This window comes from Bacillus rossius, chromosome 1, assembly GCF_032445375.1.
Source record: "Bacillus rossius redtenbacheri isolate Brsri chromosome 1, Brsri_v3, whole genome shotgun sequence".
Lineage (NCBI taxonomy): Eukaryota > Metazoa > Arthropoda > Insecta > Phasmatodea > Bacillidae > Bacillus > Bacillus rossius.
In genome coordinates, this window is record NC_086330.1 from 156,212,036 (window position 1) to 156,223,434 (window position 11,399).

At 42.7% G+C, this 11,399-nt stretch overlaps 1 protein-coding gene across 1 annotated transcript in view; it reads right to left on the reverse strand.

The window, feature by feature from the left end:
* The window catches only part of LOC134546329 (ATP-dependent RNA helicase WM6), a 65,545-nt gene extending 61,281 nt beyond the window's left edge, over positions 1-4,264 (reverse strand). Inside the window, exon 1 of the mRNA XM_063389094.1 lies at positions 4,159-4,264. The gene's annotated coding sequence lies outside the window, so the exon portion shown is untranslated. The remainder of the gene's footprint in view (positions 1-4,158) is intronic.
* Positions 4,265-11,399: the final 7,135 nt, after the last annotated feature.

An 11,399-nucleotide genomic window follows, 5' to 3' on the forward strand; every position in this document is an offset into this window, starting at 1 on the left:
AAAATATCTTTTCCGAGCAATTTTTTTTATACAAGAATCTGCTATTCTGCTGAACATTCAGATAATTGATTAAGGTTGGGGAAAAACCAATAAAAATCTGGGAAAAAAATATTTTATTTAATTCATGACTTTTATCATCATTCTGTAGAACTGCAAATCTATCATTGCATTTCATTACGTGAGACAGAATTATTTTCCCGTAGAAAGTTCATTGAAAAATTTGATTTCTACTGTGGCACGTACGGCCCCACGTGGTAGCCAATTCTTCTGTGTGCGTGTGTGTGCCTGCCTAGCTACTACAACTGCATTTGACACAGCTAACACGTCACAGTTACTTATATTTGAGTTATTAAAGATTAATGTTTTCTCAAATTTGATATTACGGTGTAGTGTATGTTAGGGGTAAAGCATATTAACTGGCTCGCAAAGTTTGGTGGTTGGCTGTATTTGTGTGTGGTTAGTACGAAAACTAATAATATCAAATAAGTAAATAAATATCAGAATATTCCTATATTACGTAATTTTCAGCACATAGGTAGGTACAACACTTGAAATTAATGCTCATGATCTGAACTAGTCCGAATAGAAAAATTATGTTCAGATACCCTAACGTTGCACCAGCTTAGAAATAACCTACCAAATACAGATAGCCTGATATAAATGAACTCTGGCCAAGTTTGGATACTACACCGTCATTACTGAATTATCAATGGTTAAAACTACCGGTACTAGCTCTATTTGTGGTAGATCATGTTCTTCTGCCATTCAAGACTTCTGGGTAGATTGGTGGATGGTCACAGGAACTTGTAGAAAGGGACTCTGTAAGAAGTTCTAATCAACTACGACTGTCGTAGGCTACGATTCAGTGACTGGATCGGCGATACAAAATGGTCCTGAAAACGTGGTACAAGGAAAGTTCTCACCACGAGATGACAGGAATCAGATGTAGAAGTCCTATACACGCTGTCACTGGAGGGACAGCTGCCAAGGCAATGGAAGGAGGAAGTGATGGAACCTATTTTCGAGAGAGGTGGAGATAAGGCAAAACCAGAAAATTATAGGCCAGTCAGCCTAACGTCGAATGCAGGGAAGGAGATGGAAAAACTGATAGTGAGGTATATGGTAGGAAAAATTGAAAATCTGGAATGGATGGATGACAGACACTGCTTTAAAAAAGGTTTCTCCTGTGAGACGCAGATGGCTGGAGGCTGGAGGACTTGGTGGAGGCAGTGGATGAGGGAAAACAGATACATACAATCTTTATTGATTTAGAGAAGGCATTCAATTTGGTGCCACACACGGTGATGAGAAGGTTGATAAGACTGATAAAGGTCAGTAGGGTGGTGATTTAGACAGGGAACTTCCTCAGGGATAGGATACAGCAGGTGAAGGTGAAGGTGAGAATGGAATGGTCAGAATGGTCAGAAGACCAGGACATGACATCAGGGGCACCACAGGGGATGTCTATCCAAGTAATATCTTCTACCAAAGGATTTCTGACACTGACTGCAATGAATTGGATAGCAAACTAAGACTGTTCGCTGAAGACTGTAAAACTGTAGGGGAAGCGGCACACCTGCAGGAAGACTTGAAGCTGGAAGTATGGTTAAAGGCAAATGGAATGGGGATAAATAACAAAACAAAGGTGGTCAGATTCACGAGAACAAAGGTTGCTAAGCAAGGAAGGAACAAGAGATTCAGGAGGTAGAGGAATACAAGAACCTAGGAGTAACCCTACAGAGTGGCCTAGGTAGGGGAAAGCAGGTGAAGCAGGTGTTAAAAGGAAGGGAAGGAGAGGACTGGGGCTGATTGCTAAGACACGGAAACGGACACGACTGAGAGTAAAGGAGAAGGCGGGTAAATATGTAGTTGAGCGGTATTTGCAAAAAAAAAAATGTAAAAAAATCTGAAATTACTTTAATTATATGCTCTTTAAATTCGCCGGCGGAGATAAGATATTCCAAATACTTTAGGAAATATTGAATTTTTTAATTTTCATCACAATACCTGTGCATTCATGCGGCATTCACCATTGTTTCTTGTTTACGAGTATGAATTTTTTTTATTGGAGAATTATGTCACGTGATAGTTGTGTGATTGGCCAGAATTCAAATATTAATGTTTTCTTTGTTATTTGAATATTGTTGCGCAAGTAATAAGTAAAAAAAAATCACGCGAGATCCTACTGTCCATCCTTTGTCCCGTTTGGTTAGGTCAGGTCAGTTACATTATAAATAATTCAAAATGAAAGAAAAATTATAATTAATTCACATTATTTTTAATGTCACCTTAGCTTCAAAGTATTTATAATGTAACTGACCTCACCTAATTGACCATTTTAATTAATTAGGCATTCACGAACACACAGCAAAATAACAAAAATGGCAGCGGTCCAATGATAACACAGGTCTTCTATAGCAAAATTAAGAACGGTGATATCTCCTAAAGTATTTGGAATTTCTTATCTCCGCCGGCTTTAATGAAAAGAGGAATTTAAAGAGCATATAATAAAAGTATTTTCAGATTTTTTACTTTTATTTTTGGCAAATACCGCTCAACTACATATTTACCGAGAAGGCGTATACAATGTTGGTGAGGCCAATGCTTGAATATGCAGCAGCAATTTGGGACCCATACATAGGGATAGAAATTAAGGAACTGGAAATATTAATTTCTATTCCTATTCAAATGATAAATCATGAATTTGATGAAACTGAAATTAATACTCTTGTACATACTCTTGTACTAGAGTGCAACGTAGAGTAACTAGATGGGCGATAAGAATGTGAAGGAGGGAAGGTGTGAAGGATGAGATGCATAGGCCATTTGTGATGGAGCTGGGTTGGGACACAACACAGGAGGAAAGTAGAGAGATTGGTTAAGTGTTTTAAGGCCCGTCTACAATAGCAATGAAAACTGTGTCTGAAGGACACTCGTAGCTGATTGGTCCACGTGACCCTCTGACATCATGCATCAAGTGGGCGAAGGTCCGAACCTACCTGGTCCGAAGACATTCGTCAATTTGAACTTTTTGTCCCAACCGGTGTACTTCGGACACAGAAAAAGAACAGAACACTCACGATATTTGAATTTCCGGTTGCAGTTTGAAAACGTGGTGTTTGTTTTTGTTATTGAAGGAAATGGAAGGTGTTGTAATTCAAGAAGAGCAAGACGACATTTAAATTAGTGCTGTTCGATTGCTGTGATAGTTCTTTTTTTAGCATTTACATTTGCCACTTTGCCTTACTGAATAAATATACAAATTGAACTACCACAACTTTCAGAAGTTCAATCTCAAACTACAAAGCATCAAAACAATAAACAACAACATTTTGTTTGGCACATTTACTGCGCTCTGGTAACAACTTTAGAAATCAATACATTCGGACATCGGACATCGCAAATGTGGACAGGGCAGTTTTTGGTGAGACAGTGTGTCGTCACTCACATTCGGATGACACGGACTATTGTAGACGGGCCTTTATGTTGACAAAGGACAAGGGGGACGAGGAGACAGGCAGAACAAATAGTATAGAGGGAGGAGGAATCATGGATGGAAGATTCAAGAGTAGAGACAAAAAGAGGAAGGCAAGTATTCCAGGTGAGATCACTGCAGGAGTGGAATGGCATTCAGGGAAAGATGTGAGAAGAGGCTTCAGAAATTGGCATGCCACCACGCAGGCAAAGATTTTCCACAAAAATAACAAAAATGGCAAACACGAGAACAGATGTTAGCGAAAAATACAACAGATATTTAACGGAAGCGAATTAAATTTTTCTGGCTACGAAAACCAGTATTTCTGATTTGTACTTAAAATTTAAAATCATTAGGGCCATTAAAACGTATTTATGTATTAGCAATGGACAAGGCACACAAAGATTAGAACAAGAAATAACCAGGACTGCTTGAGATAAATTTTCATACCAAATGATATAAAAATCCAACGATCAAAGTAAAATAAATAACATAGAATGCATAAACATTTCATATCCATACATAAAAACTGTTAATTGCGTCACATAATAACAAGACATTTAACACATACTAAACAACATTACAAGATATACTGAATGCAATTTAGGTCTGTTTAAACAATAATTTCTACAATCACAGACAAAATGAATTAAAATTGCTAATAAACCTTTATATCAACCTACCAACAAATATATTCCAAATCTTGGTCCACAACGCACATTCCACAAGAACAAGAACGGAAAAGGAAGTTAGACCTCGTCACAGAGACCTCGTCACAATTCAAAGTTTGATAGGAAACCTTTGAAAATAAAAACTTTTTATTGTTCAAAATATTAATTTTTTAGACATATTTCAAAAATAATAAGTCTCAAGGTCTATAGAGAACAGGTAATTTCTTACGGCAATCGAGCTGTCATTAAACACATGCGAGTAATGTAGATGGAAAGGCCACAAAAGTGCGGGAAATAAAATTTTACTCTTGGCTAAACGGTTCTTGCTTAAATTATCGGACTCATAAATTTTAGGATAAAACATACAATTTAAACAAATGATTAATTATAGTAAGTTTGTCGCCGTCCTCACTACCTCCATTGAATTTTACGTGATTTTAATATGGTTCGAGATCTCAAGGTAGGTTCGGCCTTGTGGCTAGAGGTGGGGGTTAACGCAGTAGGGAATACCGAGTTGTTATGGCCACTCGGGTCGCCTGAAAGAGAACACGAAATTACTGATTGATGCCTGATGAATTTATTACGGTACAGACCTATACATAGTGCTGCCCGTCCTGGCCGTAACGGTTGTCCCGAATTGAATCGTCACACGCGCAGCCACTTTCTCAGTGGCGGCTCACGATTTTACTACGCATGAAGGACATCCTCTTGCACACGATGCGGCGGTTACAGAATAAACCCTAACATGACATACTATACCCTGACTAATAAAACACTTCACTACTACACATTACGTATTACACTGGGCTAATAACACGTAGGCCCATAACTCCGGCGACTCTACCTGACTCTTAGACTTGTCCCAGACATTGACTCGTTAGTAAGTTTGATGGCACGATACGGTGCGGCGGTTACAGAATAAACCCTAACATGACATACTATACCCTGACTGATAAAACACTTCACTACTACACATTAAGTATTACACTGGGCTAATGACACGTAGGCCCGTAACTCCGGCGACTCTACTTGACTCTTGGACTTGTCCCAGATATTGACTCGTTAGTAAGTTTGGTTGCACGTGTCACCTACTGGCTGCCCCGTGCGGGCTGAAAATATTCGGCCGGTTGGCTAAGTTATTGCGTGAAACGCCATCGTAACTTCTCGTAGATAACCCACAGTACTTACGTATTACGTTGAAACACTCATCTTGGAGCACTGAATTATTTAAGTGAAATACCACATGGTAAGTTGAGGCCGACCACGGAACTGTACGAAAAGGATTGCAAAGATTATAACTATTGAAACTACATGTCGATGAAAAATCAAATTGCTGGTCCCGTGTTGCGCGGAGGCTGCCGACCTCTCCGAGCTCCGGAAGGATACTGCCGCTCTCACCACGTGCGACCCCCCTCGCCAGCCAGCCCTCCCGCGGAAACATGTGATTTTCGCGGGAAACTGAACCGGCCATGTTCGGGACAAGGCGCACAGTGAAACATTATTTTGAAAGAAAAGAAATATTAAATGATGAAAATAATGTCTAATAAAAACCTGTGGAAAAATACATACATTACATTTGTTGTAGTTCGGCGGAGTGATATGCCACACCCGGCCGGATCCTTCCGCCGACGTAGCACTTGTTGCCTGGCGTTCACCTCATTGCACGATCTACACTTTGGTGCGCGCACGAGCGCGTTCGGTGCACACACCTTTGCGAGACGTTGATGAGGCATAGCAGTCTATGCGACATAGAGGAGCATTGGCGGTCGGCGTCAAGTTCAAAATTCAAACTTTGTTATTGTTCTGTTTTTCACATCATAAATTAGCCTCAACTTATTATTTTAAAACTTAAATAAGTTGGTAGATGCTAAGATACGAAACGGCATGCTGTTTTTGCAATACTTACAAAAGTAGCAAATTTAATACTAATGTATTATGTAAGACTTTTATATCACTGAAGAATAAATATTAACATAAGCAAAAGTACTATTTTAAGTGTTATGAATTAGCTTCTAGTGCCTTCTTTGCAGATGCCAACAAAGCTGATCTGTGTAAACACACTTCTTTGGTATAGCAATTTTTAAAAGTATTATAAACCAAACAATAGTTCAAGACCATTTTATGACCCTATAAAGATTAACTGTTTTGCCTTGTGCTACACTAAGATTAGTAAATTTTTGGCAGAACTTGTGTATCAAAATCAGTTGCTGTTCCCAAATTAAAATTTCCTTTAAACAAGTAGTTAGCTATTCATCACACTAATCTATCATTATTGCATGAAGCAAAAAGTTAAATTGTATCCTTAAGCTCTATAGGCTATGAAAAGTTTTTACATACGCAGTATTTCTAGAGTGTAACAGTTTCTAGGAAATTAGGTGAATGTAACTGGTAGGTCGGTTAAGTTACCTACACTAAGTTGTATAATCTTTAAAGTACCACACATTCTATTCACAAAATCTTCATGTAAGAACATATGCTATTAGCATCATTATTATATAAAAGGTCACATTAATTTGTAATTCCTTTATACTATATATCATGACAGTATATATATATTTTTTTTTGCTTGTTCCACAGCTTATGAGACAACAAGAGATATGTATTCAAGCTGGTGATCCAATGTGGATCATCCAATCTCCTCACACACTAAGGTGATGGCCAGCAATAGCCAAATGGCAACAAGATACATGAGTAGGCCAGTTGCAAAGTAAGCCTTGTCCACAAAAATTGAAAAACGAGTTTATGGTGGTTTTGGGTGCACTGACTTGTCCCGGGCTGCTGGGAGGGGCACAGGGAGGAGCGGGAGCGGTCCCCGAGCAGGGGTCGCTGCCCAATAGAAGGGAGAGGTAGGAGCGGTCCCCCAGAGAGGTCGCTGCCTACCGGAGGAGGGAAGGGGTAGGAGCGGTCCTTCAGAGAGGTCGCTGCCTACCAGAGGAGGGAAGGGGTAGGAGCGGTCCTTCAGAGGGGGTGGGGGTAGGAGCGGTCCTCCAGGGAGGTCGCTGCCTAAAACAATACTGCTCAAGTATTCGGTCACTTTTATTGGCCCAGAATTACTGGGAAGAGCTTTCTGCCTGGCTTAGCTCAGCCAGGGTAAATATACAATGTATGTACATATTCAGTAGGGAGGGCACATCTGTACCCTTCCTGTGCATACATATTCGAATTACAATACTCTTTACATTCACTTGTATCATTAACAGGTTTCTTGTCACAACACTATATATTTACATATTTGTCCTGAATTAGGCTGGGCAGGTAGACAAAGTTACCTTAATTTACATTCCCCTTTGTCTGCCATCTAGGGGCGGGTGGCGAACTAAATTTCCTGCCCATAGATTGTGTAGGAGGGGTGGCGCACTTGGGGCTTGTGCTATCATACCAGCCGAGGCCAAAATGGTGGACATGACAATTCGCCCCCCTCCCTCTGTGGCCTTGACTGGGATCGTTGCACATGCCAGGAGTCAGCACGCTGGGCTTCAGTCCCAGGGCTGGCTCCTCTACACTGGCCACTACACTATGTGGAGGATAGACGGTAGCGGGCTGGTCTGCCCAGCTGTTCCCCTGGTCGTAGGGTCCTGGAGGTAGTTGTCCTGGTGAAGAGGGGCTAGTAGGTTCCTGGGGTTCGGGGTTTTTGGACAGATCTGTTTTCCATCTCCATGGCTGCAGGTGAATCCTGTTCTGGGGAAACCATATTCCTCGGTCTGGAAAAGGTTCTTTCTTCCAGTGGCATCTTGCCTTTGAGAGGGCGCCGCTCAGCGGCTGTCTCCATGACTACATGGTCGATTTCCCCTTTGGGGTTCCTCCTTTCTGGCACCACTGAAAACCACTGCTCGAGTTATTTTGGCTTAGCTTGGTTGTGGCAGAGCGAAGGGAAGGAGTTTCTTGAGGTCTCTGGTCCCCTTGCGTCAACACAACCATAGGTTGGTCTCTGTGTTGTGCAGTGCAGATTCCAGGATTAGGGTTACCACCACTTTGATTAGGGGCATTCAGGTCACCCATTCCTTTGGTGCCCCAGTCAAGAGTCCGGCGGGACGTTCGTCCGAAGTGTATAGTTTGATCTTCAAAGTCCAATATCGCCTGCTGCTGCGTGAGCCAAACTTGGCCCAGCACAAGTTCTTCTCGAAGGTCCTTTGCGACTAGACATGGGATCTTCATCTCCACATCGGCTATGCAGCATTGTACCACAGCATTGCCCAGTAAGGTCATGGTGGATCCCTGGGTGGCAAGCTGTGCCATTTGGGGTTGGGAATTAATAGGGGTCCCTATTATCTGCACAACACTCTCGCGCACATAATTAGTGGTGGCGGCTGAGTCGATAAGAGCCTGAATGGGCTGTGAGTCCAGTTGCACCTTGACTCTTGGCAGTTCTTGTTGTGGGTGGTGCCGTATGCACATAAGGCTCGGGGTCGGTCTACCTTCGAGCCGAGCTTGGGAGTTGAGGTCTTCTACCTTCGGTGTAGGTGTAGGGCTCGTTGGCACCACTCTTTCCCTCCAGGGGTCTACTGTGTTGAGGCTGTTCCTTTCAGACTGTTTGCAGCGGAGCACTGGGCAGTCTTGGTGAAAGTGTTGTTCAGGGCAGTGCCAACACTTCGGCAACCGTTTGTTGGGGGTAGCATATTCTTGTACCAGGGTTGGTGGTGAACAAGGTTTACTTGTTACAGTGCCCCTAGTTTCGAGACAGTCTCGCTGCACGGCAGTGGCTCGAACCATAAGTTCGGATAAATTTTCGGGAGGCGGATGCCGTAGAAATGGCCGTAGGTTGGGCCGCACCAGCTCCAACAAGGTAGGAAGAAATTCATTTGGGTCTCTCCCTGGGTGTAGCCTCTTATAAAGTTTCCTTTTCTGTAGTAAGAAACTTTCGACATCCTCTCCTTCCTTTTGTTTGGTACCATATAATTGGGCAGTAAGCTTTGCCAGTCTTGATTGGTTTCCAAAATGGTTCAGGAAGCCCCCTGTGAACTCTTCCCAGGTGTCATACAGCCCTTCATGGTTATTCCACCATCTAGAGGCTTCCCCAAGTAGTAATGGACCTATCTGGTCCACCCATTCGGTGGGGTGGATTGCATGTGCCCGTAGGGCTTGCTCCCATTGGTGGACAGATTGCACAGGGTCCTCATGATCCTGCCCTCTAAAGGGCCGAGGTACACTTGCAGATCCTGTACTTGAAGGTAACGTGGGATTCACTCTACACTGGGCGCAGGTAAACGACATCCCAGCAAGGTCCAGTGGTGTATCTTCCCAGCCTAGACAGGCGAGATGGTAGTCGCGATGGCAGGCCTGGCAGGTGACGATGACTAGGGCTGTCTTTGGGCAGTTCGGCGCGAAGCAGCGCCGGGGAGCTGGAACTGTTGGCTTTTTTTCTACCAGAAGTTGTCTGCAGGGCTGGCATATGTGGATATATGCCTGTTCACTGACTTGTTCCACGATACCAAGGCATTGTAGGTGAAACTGGGCATTGCAGCATACACAGGGAATGCTGGGTCCATCCGGTGCACTGCAGCGCGGTGCGGCACAGGATCCAGAAGACATCCTTCAGTTGGGTTGGGCGCCACCAGGTGTTTTCTGCACTCCTGGAAGTGGATGTGGCTCCGGCTGTGCTGATAGCTCTCGTAGAGGCAGGGCGTGCTCCTCAGGTTATCCAAGCTGACTGGCCCCACGTTGGGCGCCAAATTGACTTGTCCCGGGCTGCTGGGAGGGGCACAGGGAGGAGCGGGAGCGGTCCCCGAGCAGGGGTCGCTGCCCAATAGAAGGGAGAGGTAGGAGCGGTCCCCCAGAGAGGTCGCTGCCTACCGGAGGAGGGAAGTGGTAAAAGCGGTCCTTCAGAGAGGTCGCTGCCTACCGGAGGAGGGAAGTGGTAAAAGCGGTCCTTCAGAGAGGTCGCTGCCTACCAGAGGAGGGAAGGGGTAGGAGCGGTCCTTCAGAGAGGTCGCTATCTATCAGAGGGGGTGGGGGTAGGAGCAGTTCTCCAGGGAGGTCACTGCCTAAAACAATACTGCTCAAGCATAAGGTCACTATTATTGGCCCAGAATTACTGGGAAGAGCTTTCTGCCTGGCTTAGCTTAGCCAGGGTAAATATACAATGTATGTACATATTCAGTAGGGAGGGCACATCTGTACCCTTCCTGTGCATACATATTCGAATTACAATACTCTTTACATTCACTTGTATCATTAACAGGTTTCTTGTCACAACACTATATATTTACATATTTGTCCTGAATTAGGCTGGGCAGGTAGACAAAGTTACCTTAATTTACATTCCCCTTTGTCTGCCATCTAGGGGCGGGTGGCGAACTAAATTTCCTGCCCATAGATTGTGTAGGAGGGGTGGCGCACTTGGGGCTTGTGCTATCATACCAGCCGAGGCCAAAATGGTGGACATGACAGCACCTTTGTGGTTGGTATCAGTGACAGTTAAGAAACTGGAACAAAATCATTATTTTCCCTGTTTAAAAGCAGCACAAAATACCAGTACAGTTTCAAAACATGCCTTGTCCAAATTTGCTACTGTTACAAAACAGGTTATGTCCATCCCGAATACTGTAGCAAAATAGGTCTTGTCCTTTAAAAATCTAGTGTTTTCAAATGCGTGGTGTCAAAACGGGTCTTGTCCATTAAACATTATTTAAAAATTAGTACATGCTGTGAGAGGTTTTATAAATCTACAAATGTTGTGTAAAATAAAAAGGCCAATATTGATGAATATTGTCGTAAATATTATAGTGTCGTAAAACTATTTCACTCGTGTAGTTTTGTACTGGGTAGGCATAAAATAAAACGAGTTTTTAAAATATACCAAAGTGATAAATCTAACATCAACTTCAAACATTAATTGCTTACAGGAGTTGTATACTATATTAATTTATTATCACTTCAGCCATAGCATTAATATTGTTACTTAATTTTGGTTTCGTTTTGTTGAAGGTGCACCAAAAGAAAATCGCAGTGGTGATGTTAGATCCAAACAATTTGCCTTAAAAACAAGCTGTCAAAACATACATCCAATCACTACAACTACTAGAATCGCTACTGTCGTGGCAAATCAAAACAGCAATATTTGCAGAGTTCTCTTACAATAAAGAAGCTTTGGCGTTATTTTAACCAAGCTTCAGGCATCAGCCTAAGAGTTAAATATGAATACTTTAGAAAGATCTTTGTTGAGGACTTCAATATTAATTTTTGGTTGCCCATCAACAGATGCATTTTTATTCTGTATTCGGTTGAAAGAGGAGATTAGTTACATCCATGATCAG